Source organism: Mya arenaria, chromosome 12 (assembly GCF_026914265.1).
Source record: "Mya arenaria isolate MELC-2E11 chromosome 12, ASM2691426v1".
In the NCBI taxonomy this organism is placed as follows: domain Eukaryota; kingdom Metazoa; phylum Mollusca; class Bivalvia; order Myida; family Myidae; genus Mya; species Mya arenaria.
Window position 1 is genome coordinate 20,461,049 of NC_069133.1, and position 20,447 is coordinate 20,481,495.

The following is a 20,447-nucleotide window of genomic DNA, read 5'->3' on the forward strand; positions in this document are numbered from 1 at the left end:
GTATATACATGTCTAAATATTCTATATTTAAAATTTTATTACACGATTTAATTTTGATATATCTTTTATTCAAATACTAGTAGCCTCTCCTAATAAGGATTGGTTTTATATACACAATAATTATGAATGTTTTAACACGAATGTATAAATTCGAGACTCTTATTCTGTCTGTTTGTCTTGATTGATTTTCACTATCATTGGAAAAAAGAGTTAAAGTTCAGTGATGAAATTTTACCCAGTTGGTTGGTTATTGCAACAAATAGTGAGTTAGACACACATGATTTAGAATAAGGACAAGCTATTCCGTTATTTTAAGAATTAAGAATATTGATCTTCTAGTCGACTTCAATGAAAAATTCTTCATAACACTTATAAATAAATATATCATTATCAATATTTTAAATTTTAAATACAATATGCTGCATTTATTTAATGATTATAAAACACACACACACACACTTCTTTACGCATCTTTACGTATCTTTCCGCGTCATTACGCGTCTTTGCGCATCGTTACGAGTCTTTGCGCGTCTTTACGTAGTTAAGGCTGATCCCTGGTTTCCTTTAACATTTTGTGTTTCGTGGTCTACGTACTTATTGGCTGCTATGTACGTGTCGTTTGACTGCTGTTTTATCGAGGTATTTATTGGCTGGCAGTGATAAAAGTTGATTATAACTCAACATACATTTGGTACAGGAAACAACTAACGCTTTGATTTAATTGCTACACCATTGTTGTAAGTAGTTTTAACAATTATATCTAAACTTAAAATAATTAAAGATGGTCAGAGATGTAAATAGAGTTTCAAAATACAGTTTAGTCGCCAATAACGAATCACTTCCGGAACAATTACTGAAATTTTCATGTAAATGAATGATGTTTAATATGTCATTACATATTTCTTACTGTTATTAGTACATGTAATAAATAAACACAGATTCATCAAAAAAAACCTTTCTTCTGAATAACTTTCAGCTTCTTTTTTGGCCATCGCTGATTCCCCAATAGCGGATCAGTATCTCCAGTAAAGAATCACGTGACATTTGAATGCAGGGACTTTCTCAAAACAGACAATATTGACAGAAAACAGCTGATTTTTATTCAAACTTGCAATAAGATATGATAATGAGATGTATTTTAATGTCTTTAATAAAAGCTAGCCTATATCCTTAAGTATTGCTAATAAAATGAGACATGTGCTAGTGTTTATAACAAATTGTTCATTCTATAAAATGCTTATAGTTCTTTCTCAAGTTCCATAATCTTGCCCTCAGTGACATTATCCAAACATTTCTTAAGTTTATTAAAACATACATCAATATCAATATCTAAAAAAGAGTATTGGCAAGGTAAAACAATGCCACCACCTTCCTGGTCTTTAGATGGCCATGGTGGAAAACTAGGTACTGGGTCCCCAGTGACTTCAGCAATTATCTTGCCACCATTATCCATGACATCACAAAATACCTCACTGAGACATTTAGGCACATGTCCAATAGGTAACCCGGCTACATCACTTAAAATTAATTGTCTTTTTTCATCAGTGAACTGATCATGAATATGTTCTGGGAATGTTTCCAAAGGCGGTAGCCAGACAAGACAAGCATTTGCATCATGGGTATTTGTGTACTCCCTATCAATAGTTAGTTGTGTAGATGGATTTGTTTTGGGAGGACGGATTTGAAACACATGATTGCCTTTGATAACAGAGTTTTTCAGTAAAAATTTTGAGGGGTTTGAAGGCAGTTTCCCATCAGGTGAATGGTCACATCTGCTACTTGTAGGTTTGTCAGTAGAGGACCCATCATTTTCAGAAGACTGAAAATATAATATATTATATTTAAGCAACTAAGAATACAGTTCTTGTATTAATGATATAATATTGTATTAATAAGGCATTAAAATACTAAAGCTACCAGGAAAAAAGTTATATAACTAAACAAATAGTACGAATTAAATGCACATTATTATTATTATTATTATTGTTGTTATTATTATTATTATTATTATTATTACAGTATTTTACAACATATAATTATATGCTTTACTTTTTTAATTTGTTACTCTTTAATCACTCTTGATATAAAATTGAATGGAACTTTGTGATTGGTTAGTGAGATAAAGTTCAACAGAAAAAAACTAATATTCATCTAATCTACCTCAATATAATGATATTCAGCACTTAGTGTCAGTTTTTATAGCATCTAGGACATAGGAATGGGTCATTTTCATTAATTTCATAATTGAGACAATCTGTATGCATCCATTTCTGGCAAAGGTCACACTCTACCCACACTCTACCCAAACCCAGTTCCTCATCCTCCTTATACGTCATGTGACAAGCTTCACAACACACGTCCTCATTATCATGGCTTTGGACGTCTTTCTGGAGTTTTTCACAGGCAGACATAGGCACTTTCCCCTTTGCTGACAGTGACCTTGAACCTTTCATTCTGCTAGAACATTGCTGTTTACTCTTTTGCTTTATGTATTTCTCTTTTCCTTTTTTTTCTTTCTCAGCAAATACCTTGACCTTTTCTATCTGTTTCAGAGAAAAAGTTCTTATACTATCTTCTGATGTTAAATTATCAGGAAGGATATTTGTTAAAGTTTTTCTAACAGGCTTTGGGGGCTCTACAACCTTCGGCAACTTCAAGCTTTCCAACAGTATTGGTGATACAATGGAACAGCTTGAACTAGGACATGGCTGTTCTTGGTCCTTCCGAAATATGGCTGCTTCAGCAAGAAGTTCAAGACCACTATATGGCTGAGAGTCTGCAGCTGGAAATGCTTTCTTGTGAAGTTTCTTGTATACATCAAAGCAAGGTGATACTCCTTCCAAGTCATATCCTTCCTTCAGACGTGCGTCATACCTTTCCTTAGCAGGAGTTGAGAGACTCTCTTCAAGCATTTCTAGTGCACCTCTGGCCTTTGACTGTTCTTCAGTCACAGATGCTTGTTGTTCTGAGGTACTCTCAGGTGTTGCTGCAGACGCACTGTCACTGAAAGTCAATGACGGCTTTAACATATCACTGGTGATCACAGTGCTATCTACAGGGTAGATGCCTGATGCCTTAAATGCATTAATTACAGTTAAAGGTTTGTAAAACTGTAAGTATGCTTCTGTAAGTTTCTGTGCAAAATTTTCCTTTCCAATTAATTTGCCTGGATTTTCTCGGGTGTATTTTCTACACACACCATGCCATTTTGTTTTCATTGGCCCAAAAACACCCTTATCTAAGGGCTGCATCAAGTGGGTAGCATTTGGCACAATCCTATATAACTCGATGCCTTTTGCCTTTGCACTTAGAAATATGTCTGGGTCAATGTGACTACTCACACTGTCAAAAAGCAAGACGATAGGCCGCTCTGGTCCGGAGAACTTGTCAAAGTGATCGATGAATTTTCCAAATGTTATGTTATTCATCCATCCCTTCTGGGTGTAAGCAATATCAGCTCCCTCCAATGCACCACTCAGTGGATTGTACCCCTTTGGTTTAGGCTCTGGGTAGACAAAGTAGGGTGGTAACATCTGTCCTGCAGCATTACCACAAAACATAACAGTTAGCCTCTGCTTCCCACCTGTAATGTGAGGTACTGCTAAATCTCTTCGTGCAGGCCCTATAACCTTACTTTTGTTGGCTCCCATATTGAATCCCACTTCATCTGCATTCCAGATTCTGCCAGGCAAATTGATCAACTCTTTACTAACAAGGAAGTCCTTAAACCTGTTATACCACTCATCTGTTTTCTGTTTGGTGACTTTTGACCTCTTCATTTCCAAATCTGTCTCTGTCCGGGAGCTGATAATATGTTTGTTTCTGTTTAGAAATGCATAATACCATTTCTTACCAGGCCGACCTGAATTAAAAGGTGTCTTTCTTTTCTCTCGTTTCACAACATCTTGCACAAAATCTAAAAATTCACATGGTTTTAAACCAAGCCCACGCTGTGCCATTTCACTAAGCCACTCAGCCATTTTCTCCTCCTCAGCTTCAGTAAAAACAGAATTTGGACCTTTACACTTAAACAAGTCTACTTCTCCTGAATAACGTCTATACAGAAAGGAATAAGTAAGTGAGTTTTCCTCTGCTGCTTTCCTCAATGATTTCCTTCCTTACTTACACTAAATAATGCCTTCCTCAGTCTTTGTCTCTTGTCAGGGGTCATTCTTCTACCATACTTCTTTAGAATAGTCTTTGCCTTTTTCTGGGTAGGAGTTGCTGGCCCTTTACGTTTTGGACCCATGATCTGAAATTAAATGTAATATTTATATCTTATAAAATTAAATACTGTAGGGCCTACATGAACAATTACAGTTCACAAATAAAACTTTTTTATACAAAACCATGTAATATTGAACTTAATACACTACTACTGTCTACAGATTGTATTGACTAAACATGTTAATAATCAGATGCTTGTAAATATGAGTTTTTTATAAGTAAAAACATATAAAACAAAAAAAAAATGAATGGAAAATTGAATTTTGACAGATAAAATCATGTTTGAGACGACCCCCATGTTGCCTGGTTTACCCGCCATATTGCGTATTTTTTTTATGTTAACCGCTACTGGCGACTACACATGGGCTTACATTGGTGCTAAAATTAGTTGTTTAACATTATAATTAGTTTGTATTTTTTGTTTTATTTTGATCTATGGAAACTTACCTTTAATGTGCTATAAAGCTTTTGAAAAGAAATATCACAATTAAATCAGCGCAGTATGACGTTTCCGAATTTTATGGTTCAAAACGAGGCTACAATTGTGTACATGTCGGGTACTTGTAACACAGATAGCATCATGGGAAAATAAATAGGTCACCATCGAAGGTAAACAAAGTGAATTCATATCTGCTAAAGGTTCATGAAAACAATAACAGCGTTTAAATAACATTTTCTTTGACAATAATAATTATAGATAGTAAGTTTAACGATTTTGATTCGCTACTGGAGAAGATTCGTTACTGGCGACCAAACTGTATCTTTAGTAGGTACTTTCGTTTTCCGCATACTAATCAATGCGTTATCACTTTGTCATATGTTAATAAATTAATAAAGTTTAGCATGATGTTGCTGGAGTTTTTAGATATGGTTCACTTAATTCAATTGTGTTATAAATACGGATGGTAACTGACATTATAATCCGTAAAAACAATCTACTTTCGAGTTGCATATACCGGTACTGTATGCATAGAAGTTAACCCTCTAGACTTTGTACGCTTTGTCGGTATCCATACGACGCTTTTTGTTAGTTCATGAGTACTCTTTTAACAGAAATGTATGTACAAACGTATGCTAGCAAGCATTTAATTTTCTAGTGTTTATAATTGGAGTATTTTCTAGTGTTTGTCATGATTTGTAGTAACTTCTTTTTCTGTGCATGAGATCAAACAGGGAATAGTGTCAAGGATATAATTTGAATGTATTTATGAATGAATGTATTTATTGTATATTTTGCGTTTCTCGGCACTAATGTACTGTAGTATTCTATATCCTGTGAATTTGTGTATTAAAACACGAAAAAGTACCTTAAATTTATAGGAACCTTTAATAAAGGGACATTTTTCCCCTGTTGACATCGGTAGTCCTGTTTAAATGTGACCAAAATAGTTCTCAAAACTGTTCAATTATATTAGATATGTTTATAGTCAAATTAAGTACATTTTAATACTTCAATATTAATTTAAAAACCAACTTTCAAAAGTTCATAGATCAGTCACCAAATATTATCTAATCTTGTAACAACTTATTCCGCTAGTCACCGAATACACAGCTCATGGTTCAAGATATCAAGTGGTTACAAACAATCGCCTCATGTTTAATAAATTTAATTTATGTTGATTAAAATAAAAAGTGTTGGATATTCAGCACTGCACCAGCAAAGAAGGAATTCATTTCTGTTGTAAATGAGATTGTTTCATTCACAACTGCAATGGAAATAGCTTGGATGTTGCACATTTTTTCAGCTGTTGAGGGTGGGGTAAATGCACATATAGAATTTCTGGCCAATATTCTTTGCCAGTTTTATTATTATGCAGAGTGATGGAACTTTTTGGGCGAGTGATTGTTGTGGTTGGATGCTGGAGATTCGGAAGTATTATTTTTGCTTTTCCTCTGACTTTTCAGAATAGAAAAGCAGTCCGTTTTCGCGGTCATATGACTAACTGACTGTACTTGATCAAATGTCCTAATAGACTAAAATTTACACGCTACCTGGTTAAAGGACCGATTTGTATTTTAGTGACTGGATAATTTTAAATATATTTCTCTTCAACATTATTCCAGTTTGTACGTGGATTTGTTTTGAAGTAGAGATACGTGTCATGAAACATGCTGAAATTCAGGTAGAATAGTGTGTTATCTACTATTGAATTAGCCCTCCTAGCCCAGGTTACAGTATTATTGGTTAAAATTGAAAATGGCTGTCGTTTTGTGTTTGCACTTTTGCAGGTCAAGATATGTGTAATATCACATCTCATGATCTAGAAGCTAATATTGCAAAAACATGCAATTATTGATAACATATTATCAAGTGTATTACCACTGATAAACCACAACAGGCCACACTATCCACAATTCACAGTATATAAATGTTTTGCACATGGACAATTTTTCATCTTTCACGTGTCTATTTTTATCTATTTCACACGTATGAATACGGTGGAATGCGTGTTGTTATTTTATCTCCTTTTTCCCCTTTAAATGTTTCTCGTTAAAACAAATTAAAATACAACCGACACTTACAGACTATAGGCCGAATTCAGAACATCCACTCTCACTTACACTCCAACCACATTCCCTTAAGGGACACTAAAGTGATCACTTGAGTGAAATAAGGGGAGTGACACTCAAGTGATCTGTTCGTATTCACACGCCTCGCTAACACTCCACTTCATCAAATGACCATTACAGTATATATACATGTATGTTTTCATGATCATATCGGATTATCTGTTTGACTATGGTGGTGTTATACATTGTAAACCAGGGATCGAATTTAACTCTTTTTGCCACTAGCAAGTTTTTGCTAGTGCCATTTTTTTCAACTAGCAAAATGGTGGGTTCCACTAGCAGTTATTTAAAGGCTGTTTTACTTCATGTAAGTTGCCAAATAATGAAGTGGTTTTGTTGTAGCATTATGTTCATTGTTTATCAAGTGCACTGAGATAAGAATAAACTATAAACCTTTACATTTTGTTTTTAATTCTTACATAGATTAAGTCATATACCCAGCTGGGATAACTAAGCTCCTGGTTACTCAAAAGCATTGAATCATTAGTAGTAAGTGACTACACTCCTCCCCACCTAAGTTTATACTTTCAAAATGTAAAGTGGGGAGGAGTGCAGCAGTCATTATTCTTAACCATTCCAATGCGTTTGAAAAGCCAAGTGCCTGGTAAGTCAAGTTGGGTAGAGGACCAGACTTGCAAGCAGGGGTTCATAGGCTCGAATCCTACACAGAGTAGATGTTTTTCTCTTGAAAATATATATGTACACTGACATTTTTCGATGGTAATGTATGTTGCACACGTGACCAAAGCATGGAGGATCTAGCCAGTAGTAATGGGCAGGGTGCGAACTGTTGCTTAGTAAATAAAAAATAAAATACTGTAATGCCTACTGTTGATGTTTTATCGCTGGCGAATTCTTTACAAACATCACCCTACACTTTGAAATCAACATTGCCATTATTCTCTTTTGTTGCATTCAAAAGTTTGGTGTTCAACTCCGTTTCCTTTTTTTGACGGTTTTGACAGATGCCGTAGAATCGGACCGAGAATTTTTGGTTTGCGACAAAGTACCGACAATTCATGACTTTTCGCTAGGTTTGGTTTTATTGGAGGGCTTTTCGGACAACCCCCGCGTCGCTGTCAGCCTTTTCACCTTTCCAGGCATTTTCACGTAACAAAACGTGGTTAACTTCTTTTTTGGCAGTTGCGAATCACAAACCAGACGAAAACAGTTATCTCCTAGGCGCTTGCTTAAATAACCGATAATAACATTTGAGTATAGCGACAAGCGTCCATACACGGTCACGTGATTATCTTCGAGGCGCTTACTTAAATATCCGATAATAACATTTGTACACAGCGACACGCGTCCATATACCGGGTCACGTGATTATCTATTATGCGGAAAGGAGTTTTTAAAGCGCAAAGGAGAGTTTGAGCGAATTCGACGATTTTATTTGCGGTCGCAAAAATATTCGAGTGCCAGGATTTTCTACTCGCATTTTTTTATTCTTACTCGTATTTTGCGAGTTAGCGACCGTTAAATTCGATCCCTGTAAACATATATTTATTTGAGATTTGAGTACCTTATTGTTATATTATATGGCGACAAACAAATGACAATTATTATTATTCTGAAACTGAATTTCACATTTTCAAACAATTGGTTAATAAAAAATAAATATTTTTGATTGTAAATAACTGTTACAAAATGTGTTAAAATGCATGGGTTGTTGTTGTTGTTTTTTAAATATTAAGACGTTTTCCATTGAATCACTTGAGTTGAATATATATTCGTATACAACTGCTTTTGTAGTCTGCTTAAAGCAGTCTGATCGACTTTTGAAAAAAATTGTTAATCGCTCCAGAGTGATGAATATTGCATACAAACAATTATTAGAGCATAGAAAACAATTTAAGGCCACTTATGTTAATGTATGAATAAGAAACATTCATTTGATTTATCATTGTTTTCCAATCAAACGCATGAACAATTACTTTGAAAAAGTGAACAAACTTAGGCCGCTAGGTCACAAACTCCCAAGGCCTTTAGGCCACAAGACCGCTAAATCGCTTCATTCATGCCATAAGGCCGCTAGGCTGCTAATTTTATGCCGCTAGGCCGCTCACTACAAGTACATTAAAGCTGCCTATTTTTGCAGCCATCAATAAATTGCAACCATCACGTTAACTGGGCGTTCAAGATCAGCATGAAAGAAAACAAATATGTGATAAGCACATCCATTTGAAAAATTAAAGTCCACGTTATTGAAGTACATTCACTTCAATGGATTATTCCGGTCTCATAAAAAATGTCTAGGAATGTTGATGTCACTTATTTGTTCCACATATCTGATATATTCTCTTGTCATGTACATTTATCACTCAAACTCATTCAATTCGTATTTACAACCTATCCTCGGGGTGGTTCAAGTGGCCTAGCCAAGCACTCACAAATGTCCCACTCACGTAAAACACTTGAGTCTCACTTACACCTGTGAATACGGATATACCTTTCACTCGAAAATATCTTGACTATTATGTGATTACAGAGGATTAAGTTAACTCATTGAGTGTGAGTGAGAGTTACATTGCTTTGAATTCGGCCCTATGCCTAAACAGATAGACAATCATTAAGTTCTTGGCTTAATCATCAAGAATTTCAACTTTCTCGCGGGTGTTTAAAGGTCCACCCACTGCCACTAATCCGATACATAATTTCTGCGTCAGATTTTGCGTTGACAATAAGTCAGCCAATGACGTTGTTTTTTTTATCGACTTAGTTTCCGTTTTAACGACTTTCAAACCTCGTTAAAATGACTTAGAATACAACCTGCATTTTCAGCCAATAAAGTTGCAGACGTGCAACCGTTAAAGCTGCACTCTCACAGATTAAACGTTTTGACAACTTTTTTTTATTTTTTGTATTGGATCGAGCCTATATTGGCGAGAATCCATGGAAACCAGTTACATAAGACTGCTGACAAAAAATTAGCTCACAGATTTTTATATTTAAGTTAAAAAATTGATGTTTTATGCATTTTTCTTTTCTCTATTAGCCATAAAACATAAATTAATAATATGATTAGAAATATGAAAATCTATGATCTGATTTTTTGTCAGCAAACTTATATTATTGGTTAACAGATATTTATGCAAAAATTTGCTAATTCTAAGACAAAAGATAAAAAAGTTGAAAAAAACGGTAAATATGTGAGAGTGCAGCTTTAAGTAAAAGATTGAATCATTAAGAATTTCAACTTTCGCGCGTGTTTAAAGTTCCGCCTTCTACCAATCATCCGATACACACTCCCTGCGTCAGATTTTGTGTCGACAATGTATCAGCCAACCTCATTGGCTACGCTCACTCCGCCCATTCTTAATCATAAAGAATTCACTTTACGTCATCTAACTATTACTTAATAGTTCATCATAACATTAATCATTAAAACAATGTACTAAGTCGTTTTAACGAACTACAAAAGTAGTTATTACGAGATAAAGCAATAAAACGATTGTCATTTCTATACCACTATAGATGGACGATAGAACACCTTTCTGTTTGATATACTGCTTCAGATGTTAATCTTTTTTCAGATACGAATTTATGCAGTTGGTTTTGATCAAAGAAATGGTGTCCTTTTAGGGGTATGTTTTTTCGATGTAATAAGGTGAAGATTATTTGTAAATGGCTTCAAATTTCGACCCTTTTTATGTTTGTTAAGATTATATTTCATTACTAATGTTGTCATGCTGTGAAGAGGTAGCATATAGTTACTGTACTTTCCCATTCATCATCCGTCAGTCCATCCTTTAACCGTATGCATTAGCTGTAACTTTCCCATTTGTTATCGGATCAATGAATGGCTAAGCACCATGGAAATGTTTGCCGCACACAAAGTTGTGCCCTCATCACAAAAGTAAAGATCACACGTGAAGATCATGTCGTACAATATATATGTACTAGTATTTAATTTCAGTATTGCTGTTTGTCTCATTATACAGTACACTCCGGAACTACCACTTTCCTCGGTCACTCCGAGGTTTTTTTTTAATTTATCGCGGACATCCGCCGAGTATGTAACCTTTTTCGTCGCTAAAATCCACCGAGTTTCGCCGAGTTGTTCGTTTTCTGCTGGGGTTTTTATTGCCAGTATCGCCGGTGATCATGTTGTTTTATTTGCCTCAACGCGGAACTCAAGAGTTGTATGCATTGCTACTATTGAAAATAAATATAAAAATCAGTTTTTCTTGTTAAGAAAGAAAGAATACCTATTCAATAAAACAATACATCTTTATCACGTTCGGTTATAAATTTACCTTTCAACTAATATTCGTAAATTGCCTGTTGATATCCGCACACATTTATGATACACCATGTGTTGTTTGTTTACCATAATTACGTCATACAGCTTTTGTGTTGTTGAGAACTAAATTGGCTTGGAGTAATATGCATGGGTTGAGTACCATGTAAGTGTGAATATTTCTGCCGGTCACTATTTCTTTTGTGATACATATTGTTTAAAAAATCGCAGATTTAATCCACAGGGGTTTCTCTCGAAAAAAAAATTCTTATATATATTATATAGACAAGGGGTTGAACTCAAATTTTGCAATCCTAACACAGGTTCGCAAACGGAAACAACATAGGTAAATGTACCTTTTTCTACGAAATGACGAATATTAAACGCTATAATTCATTAAAATAACAAAAAATAATCATATTAAATGCGCAATTTTTACCGATGCATTCCAAAGAAGAGCACAAAACACCGAAAATTCCCTCAGCATAGTTAATCTGTCAAACTCGCCATTTTCTGCGCGTGCATTAAACTTTGTTACGAATTAATTTATTGGCTATTGTAAAAACCACCGCCGTGACGGAGCCAGTCATCAGCCAATGAAATCGCTGGATACAACTGGAGTGTTCGAAATCAAAATGGCCGAGGAAAGACAAAAATAAACTCGATGTTTGTTTTTCGCCAATTATAGTGGTGTAAATCATTCAATTACAACGAACAAAGTGGTTGGTGTTCAAATTTATGATACTTCATCGAACTGGATACATGTAATCGTACAACATTACACGCATCTTGATATTTACTGAGGTAATCTCATATATTGGATTTTTTGCGAACGTGTGTCAAAATGCGGATATATGGATTTTTATGGATAATTTAATACTCTGTTGATTTCGGTCTTTTAAAAGTCATTTGTATATTGACATTAGCCACTTTATTTATAACAAACACATTAATTTAACTGTAATACATTGTTTACTTCATTTTTTGGAGGATTGCAAAATTTGAGTTCAACCCCACAGTCTAGATATAATATATATAAGAATTTTTTTTTTCGAGAGAAACCCCTGTGATTTAATCTACGTCTGTATGAAGATATTGGCGTAATTTATTTCCTTAACTCTAAAGGAATATAATTCAGCTTTCAATTGAACTATTTTATGAAAGTTACGGTGTTAGTATGAATATTGTGCTTAAAAATATTGAAACCATAACTTTTTAGTTAATAATTAGAAATATATGTAAGAAACGCAATCTAGTATTTTTGACAATGTGGAAGACACGTGATATGCAAATTTCGAAGTGACGTATTGTGCGCTAAATTTAGACTACTTTTGGTTATCTGGCATTCTTTTTAGCTCACCTGTCACATAGTGACAAGGTGAGCTTTTGTGATCACAATTTGTCCGGCGTCCGTCCGTCGTCCGTCCGTCCGTAAACTTTTACTTTAAACGACATCTCCTCATAAACCGCTTAGCCAATTTCATCCAAACTTCACAGGAATGTTCCTTGGGTGGTCCCCTTTGAAAATTGTTCAAAGAATTGAAATCCATGCAGAACTCTGGTTGCCATGGCAATGGAAAGGAAAAACTTTAAAAATCTTCTTCTCCCAAACCACAAGGCTTAGGCCGTTGATATATGGTAGGTAGGATCACCAAATGGTCCTCTACCAAGATTGTTCAAATTATGGCCCTTGGGTCAAAATTGGCCCCGCCCCGGGGGGTCATGGGTTTTCTCTAATTAAAAACTTAAAAAATCTTCTCCTCTGAACTTACTTGGCCTAGAGCTTAGATATTTGTCATGATTCATCGTCTAGTGGACCTCTACAAAGTTTGTTCAAATTATGGCCCTGGGGTCAAAATTGGCCCCGCCCCGGGGGGTCATGGGTATGCTCTATATGTTTATAGTTAAAACTTCAAAAATCTTCTCCTCTGAACTTACTTGGACTAGAGCTTAGATATTTGGCATGATTCATCGTCTAGTGGACCTTTACAAAGATTGTTCAAATTATGGCCTTGGGGTCAAAATTGGCCCCGCCCCGGGGGGTCATGGGTTTTCTCTATATGTTTATAGTGAAAACTTCAAAAATCTTCTTCTTTGAACTTACTTGGACTAGAGCTTAGATATATGGCATGATTCATCGTCTAGTGGACATCTACAAAGATTGTTCAAATTATGGCCCTGGGGTCAAAATTGGCCCCGCCCCCCTGGGGGGTCATGGGTATACTTGATATGTTTATAGTTAAAACTTCAAAAATCTTCTCCTTTGAATTTACTTGGACTAGAGCTTAGATATTTGGCATGATTCATCGTCAAGTGGACCTCTACAAAGATTGTTCAAATTATGGCCTTGGGGTCAAAATTGGCCACGCCCCGGGGGGTCATGGGTATGCTTGATATGTTTATAGTTAAAACTTCAGAAATCTTCTCCTCTTAACTTACTTGGACTAGAGCTTTGATATTTGGCATGATTCATCGTCTAGTGGACCTCTACAAAGATTGTTCAAATTATGGCCCTGGGGTCAAAATTGGCCCCGCCCCTGGGTGGTCATGGGTTTTCTCTATATGTTTATATTTAAAAAAAATCAAAAGTCTCCTCTGAACTTACGTTGCTTAGAGCTTAGATATTTGGCTTGATTCATCGTCTAGTGGACCTCTACAAAGATTGTTCAAATTATGGCCTTGGGGTCAAAATTGGCCCCGCCCCAGGGGGTTAGGGCATTCTCTATATGTTTATAGTTAAAACTTCAAAAATCTTCTCCTCTTAACTTACTTGGACTAGAGCTTAGATATTTGGCATGATTCATCGTCTAGTGGACCTCTACAAAGATTGTTCAAATAATGGCCCTTGGGGTCAAAATTGGCCCCGCCCCCTTGGGGGGTCATGGGTTTTCTCTATATGTTTATAGTGAAAACTTCAAAAATCTTCTCCTCTGAACTTATGTGGCTTAGAGCTTAGATATTTGGCATGATTCATCGTCTAGTGGACCTCTACAAAGTTTGTTCAAATTATGGCCCTGGGGTCAAAATTGGCCCCGCCCCGGGAGATCATGGGTATTCTCTATATGTTTATAGTTAAAACTTCAAAAATCTTCTCCTCTGAACTTACATGGACTAGAGCTTAGATATTTGGCATGATTCATCGTCTAGTGGACCTTTACAAAGATTGTTCAAATTATGGCCTTGGGGTCAAAATTGGCCCCGCCCCGGGGGGTCATGGGTTTTCTCTATATGTTTGTAGTGAAAACTTCAAAAATCTTCTCCTTTGAACTTACTTGGACTACAGCTTAGATATTTGGCATGATTCATCGTCTAGTGGACCTCTACAAAGATTGTTCAAATTATGGCCTTGGGGTCAAAATTGGCCCCGCCCCGGGGGGGGTTAGGGTATTCTCTATATGTTTATAGTGAAAACTTCAAAAATCTTCTCCTTTGAACTTACTTGGACAAGAGCTTAGATATTTGGCATGATGCATCGTCAAGTGGACCTCTACAAAGATTGTTCAAATTATGGCCTTGGGGTCGAAATTGGCCCCGCCCCCCCGGGGGGTCATGGGTATACTTGATATGTTTATAGTTAAAACTTCAAAAATCTTCTCCTCTTTACTTACTTGGACTAGAGCTTAGATATTTGGCATGATTCATCGTCTAGTGGACCTCTACAAAGATTGTTCAAATTATGGCCTTGGGGTCAAAATTGGCCCCGCCCCGGGGGGTCATGGGTTTTCTCTATATGTTTGTAGTGAAAACTTCAAAAATCTTCTCCTTTAAACTTACTTGGACTAGAGCTTAGATATTTGGCATGATTCATCGTCTAGTGGACCTCTACAAAGATTGTTCAAATTATGGCCTTGGGGTCAAAATTGGCCCCGCCCCGGGGGGTCATGGGTATACTTGATATGTTTATAGTTAAAACTTCAAAAATCTTCTCCTCTTAACTTACTTGGACTAGAGCTTAGATATTTGGCATGATTCATCGTCTAGTGGACCTTTACAAAGATTGTTCAAATTATGGCCTTGGGGTCAAAATTGGCCCCGTCCCCCTGGGGGGTCATGGGTATACTTGATACGTTTATAGTTAAAACTTCAAAAATCTTCTCCTCTTAACTTACTTGGACTAGAGCTTAGATATTTGGCATGGTTCATCGTCAAGTGGACCTCTACAAAGATTGTTCAAATTATGGCCTTGGGGTCAAAATTGGCTCCGCCCCGGGGGGTCATGGGTATGCTCTATATGTTTATAGTTAAAACTTTAAAAATCTTCTCCTCTGAACTTACTTGGACTAGAGCTTAGATGTTTGGCATGATTCATCGTCTAGTGGACCTTTACAAAGATTGTTCAAATTATGGCCTTGGGGTCAAAATTGGCCCCGCCCCGGGGGGTCATGGGTTTTCTCTATATGTTTGTAGTGAAAACTTCAAAAATCTTCTCCTTTAAACTTACTTGGACTAGAGCTTAGATATTTAGCATGATTCATCGTCTAGTGGACCTCTACAAAGATTGTTCAAATTATGGCCTTGGGGTCAAAATTGGCCCCGCCCCGGTGGGGTCATGGGTATACTTGATATGTTTATAGTTAAAACTTCAAAAATCTTCTCCTCTTAACTTACTTGGACTAGAGCTTAGATATTTGGCATGATTCATCGTCCAGTGGACCTCTACAAAGATTGTTCAAATTATGGCCTTGGGGTCAAAATTGGCCCCGCCCCCTTGGGGGGTCATGGGTTTTCTCTATATGTTTATAGTTAAAACTTCAAAAATCTTCTCCTCTGAACTTATGTGGCTTAGAGCTTAGATATTTGGCATGATTCATCGTCTAGTGGACCTCTACAAAGTTTGTTCAAATTATGGCCCTGGGGTCAAAATTGGCCCCGCCCCGGGGGTCATGGGTATGCTCTATATGTTTATAGTTAAAACTTCAAAAATCTTCTCCTCTGAACTTACTTGGACTAGAGCTTAGATATTTAGCATGATTCATCGTCCAGTGGACCTTTACAAAGATTGTTCAAATTATGGCCTTGGGGACAAAATTGGCCCCGCCCCGGGGGGTCATGGGTTTTCTCTATATGTTTGTAGTGAAAACTTCAAAAATCTTCTCCTTTGAACTTACTTGGACTAGAGCTTAGATATTTGGCATGATTCATTGTCCAGTGGACCTCTACAAAGATTGTTCAAATTATGGCCTTGGGGTCAAAATTGGCCCCGCCCCGGGGGGGTTAGGGTATTCTCTATATGTTTATAGTGAAAACTTCAAAAATCTTCTCCTTTGAACTTACTTGGACTAGAGCTTAGATATTTGGCATGATGCATCGTCAAGTGGACCTCTACAAAGATTGTTCAAATTATGGCCTTGGGGTCAAAATTGGTCCCGCCCCCCCGGGGGGTCATGGGTATACTTGATATGTTTATAGTTAAAACTTCAAAAATCTTCTCCTCTTTACTTACTTGGACTAGAGCTTAGATATTTGGCATGATTCATCGTCTAGTGGACCTCTACAAAGATTGTTCAAATTATGGCCTTGGGGTCAAAATTGGCCCCGCCCCGGGGGGTCATGGGTATACTTGATATGTTTATAGTTAAAACTTCAAAAATCTTCTCCTCTTAACTTACTTGGACTAGAGCTTAGATATTTGGCATGATTCATCGTCTGGTGGACCTTTACAAAGATTGTTCAAATTATGGCCTTGGGGTCAAAATTGGCCCCGCCCCCCTGGGGGGTCATGGGTATACTTGATATGTTTATAGTTAAAACTTCAAAAATCTTCTCCTCTGAACTTACTTGGCCTAGAGCTTAGATATTTGTCATGATTCATCGTCTAGTGGACCTCTACAAAGTTTGTTCAAATTATGGCCCTGGGGTCAAAATTGGCCCCGCCCCCCTGGGGGGTCATGGGTATACTTGATATGTTTATAGTTAAAACTTCAAAAATCTTCTCCTCTTAACTTACTTGGACTAGAGCTTAGATATTTGGCATGATTCATCGTCAAGTGGACCTCTACAAAGATTGTTCAAATTATGGCCTTTGGGTCAAAATTGGCCCCGCCCCGGGGGGTCATGGGTTTTCTCTAAAAAAACTTCAAAAATCTTCTCCTCTGAACTTACTTGGCCTAGAGCTTAGATATTTGTCATGATTCATCGTCTAGTGGACTTCTACAAAGTTTGTTCAAATTATGGCCCTGGGGTCAAAATTGGCCCGCCCCTTGGGTCATGGGTATGCTCTATATGTTTATAGTTAAAACTTCAAAAATCTTCTCCTCTGAACTTACTTGGCCTAGAGCTTAGATATTTGGCATGATTCATCGTCTAGTAGACCTCTACAAAGTTTGTTCAAATTATGGCCCTGGGGTCAAAATTTGCCCGCCCTGGGGGGTCATGGGTATGCTCTATATGTTTATAGTTAAAACTTCAAAAATCTTCTCCTCTGAACTTACTTGGACTAGAGCTTAGATATATGGCATGATTCATCGTCTAGTGGACCTTTACAAAGATTGTTCAAATTATGGCCTTGGGGTCAAAATTGGCCCCGCCCCGGGGGGTCATGGGTATGCTCTATATGTTTATAGTTAAAACTTTAAAAATCTTCTCCTCTGAACTTACTTGGACTAGAGCTTAGATATTTGGCATGATTCATCGTCTAGTGGACCTTTACAAAGATTGTTCAAATTATGGCCTTGGGGTCAAAATTGGCCCAGCCCCGGGGGGTCATGGGTTTTCTCTATATGTTTGTAGTGAAAACTTCAAAAATCTTCTCCTTTAAACTTACTTGGACTAGAGCTTAGATATTTGGCATGATTCATCGTCTAGTGGACCTCTACAAAGATTGTTCAAATTATGGCCTTGGGGTCAAAATTGGCCCCGCCCCAGGGGGTCATGGGTATACTTGATATGTTTATAGTTAAAACTTCAAAAATCTTCTCCTCTTAACTTACTTGGACTAGAGCTTAGATATTTGGCATGATTCATCGTCTAGTGGACCTCTACAAAGATTGTTCAAATTATGGCCTTTGGGTCAAAATTGGCCCCGCCCCGGGGGGTCATGGGTTTTCTCTAAAAAAACTTCAAAAATCTTCTCCTCTGAACTTACTTGGCCTAGAGCTTAGATATTTGTCATGATTCATCGTCTAGTGGACTTCTACAAAGTTTGTTCAAATTATGGCCCTGGGGTCAAAATTGGCCCCCCCCGGGGTCATGGGTATGCTCTATATGTTTATAGTTAAAACTTCAAAAATCTTCTCCTCTGAACTTACTTGGCCTAGAGCTTAGATATTTGGCATGATTCATTTTCTAGTAGACCTCTACAAAGTTTGTTCAAATTATGGCCCTGGGGTCAAAATTTGCCCGCCCTGGGGGGTCATGGGTATGCACTATATGTTTATAGTTAAAACTTCAAAAATCTTCTCCTCTGAACTTACTTGGACTAGAGCTTAGATATTTGGCATGATTCATCGTCTAGTGGACCTTTACAAAGATTGTTCAAATTATGGCCTTGGGGTCAAAATTGGCCCCGCCCCCTTGGGGGGTCATGGGTTTTCTCTATATGTTTGTAGTGAAAACTTCAAAAATCTTCTCCTTTGAACTTACTTGGACTAGAGCTTAGATATTTGGCATGATTCATCGTCTAGTGGACCTCTACAAAGATTGTTCAAATTATGGCCTTGGGGTCAAAATTGGCCCCGCCCCGGGGGTCATGGGTATACTTGATATGTTTATAGTTAAAACTTCAAAAATCTTCTCTTAACTTACTTGGACTAGAGCTTAGATATTTGGCATGATTCATCGTCTAGTGGACCTCTACAAAGATTGTTCAAATTATGGCCTTGGGGTCAAAATTGGCCCCGCCCCGGGGGGGTTAGGGTATTCTCTATATGTTTATAGTGAAAACTTCAAAAATCTTCTCCTTTGAACTTACTTGGACTAGAGCTTAGATATTTGGCATGATTCATCGTCAAGTAGACCTCTACAAAGATTGTTCAAATTATGGCCTTGGGGTCAAAATTGGCCCCGCCCCGTGGGTCATGGGTATACTTGATTTGTTTATAGTTAAAACTTCAGAAATCTTCTCCTCTGAACTTACTTGGACTAGAGCTTAGATGTTTGGCATGATTCATCGTGTAGTGGACCTCTACAAAGATTGTTCAAATTATGGCCCTGGGGTCAAAATTGGCCCCGCCCCTGGGTGGTCATGGGTTTTCTCTATATGTTTATATTAAAAAAAATCAAAAGTCTCCTCTGAACTTACGTTGCTTAGAGCTTAGATATTTGGCTTGATTCATCGTCTAGTGGACCTCTACAAAGATTGTTCAAATTATGGCCTTGGGGTCAAAATTGGGCCCGCCCCGGGGGGTTAGGGTATTCTCTATATGTTTATATTTAAAACTTCAAAAATCTTCTCCTCTGAACTTACTTGGACTAGAGCTTAGATATTTGGCATGATTCATCGTCTAGTGGACCTCTACAAAGATTGTTCAAATTATGGCCCTTGGGGTCAAAATTGGCCCCGCCCCCTTGGGGTGTCATGGGTTTTCTCTATATGTTTATATTGAAAACTTCAAAAATCATCTCCTCTGAACTTACGTGGCTTAGAGCTTAGATATTTGGCATGATTCATCGTCTAGTGGACCTCTACAAAGTTTGTTCAAATTATGGCCCTGGGGTCAAAATTGGCCCCGCCCCGGGGGTCATGGGTATGCTCTATATGTTTATAGTTAAAACTTCAAAAATCTTCTCCTCTGAACTTACTTGGACTAGAGCTTAGATATTTAGCATGATTCATCGTCCAGTGGACCTTTACAAAGATTGTTCAAATTATGGCCTTGGGGACAAAATTGGCCCCGCCACGGGGGGTCATGGGTTTTCTCTATATGTTTGTAGTGAAAACTTCAAAAATCTTCTCCTTTGAACTTACTTGGACTAGAGCTTAGATATTTGGCATGATTCATCGTCCAGTGGACATCTACAAAGATTGTTCAAATTATGGCCTTGGGGTCAAAATTGGCCCCGCCCCGGGGGGGTTAGGGTATTCTCTATATGTTTATAGTGAAAACTTCAAAAATCTTCTCCTTTGAACTTACTTGGACTAGAGCTTAGATATTTGGCATGATGGATCGTCAAGTGGACCTCTACAAAGATTGTTCAAATTATGGCCTTGGGGTCAAAATTGGTCCCGCCCCCCCGGGGGGTCATGGGTATACTTGATATGTTTATAGTTAAAACTTCAAAAATCTTCTCCTCTTTACTTACTTGGACTAGAGCTTAGATATTTGGCATGATTCATCGTCTAGTGGACCTCTACAAAGCTTGTTCAAATTATGGCCTTGGGGTCAAAATTGGCCCCGCCCCCTGGGGTCATGGGTATACTTGATATGTTTATAGTTAAAACTTCAAAAATCTTCTCCTCTTAACTTAC

At 37.3% G+C, this 20,447-nt stretch overlaps 1 protein-coding gene and 1 pseudogene across 10 annotated transcripts in view; one reads left to right on the forward strand and one right to left on the reverse strand.

The window, feature by feature from the left end:
• Window positions 1-601: 601 nt before the first annotated feature.
• LOC128211453 (uncharacterized) overlaps window positions 602-20,447 on the forward strand; it is a 58,751-nt gene continuing 38,905 nt past the window's right edge. For 2 of the 10 annotated variants that reach the window (XM_052916253.1, XM_052916259.1), the window contains exons 1-2: window positions 602-737; window positions 10,335-10,385. The gene's annotated coding sequence lies outside the window, so the exon portion shown is untranslated. Of the gene's footprint in view, window positions 738-4,799; window positions 4,837-4,975; window positions 4,994-10,334; window positions 10,386-20,447 lie in introns of those variants that run through there. The other 8 variants (XM_052916252.1, XM_052916261.1, XM_052916255.1 and 5 more) reach the window with 7 other exon arrangements.
• LOC128210526 (uncharacterized) lies at window positions 2,190-4,249 on the reverse strand (annotated as a pseudogene).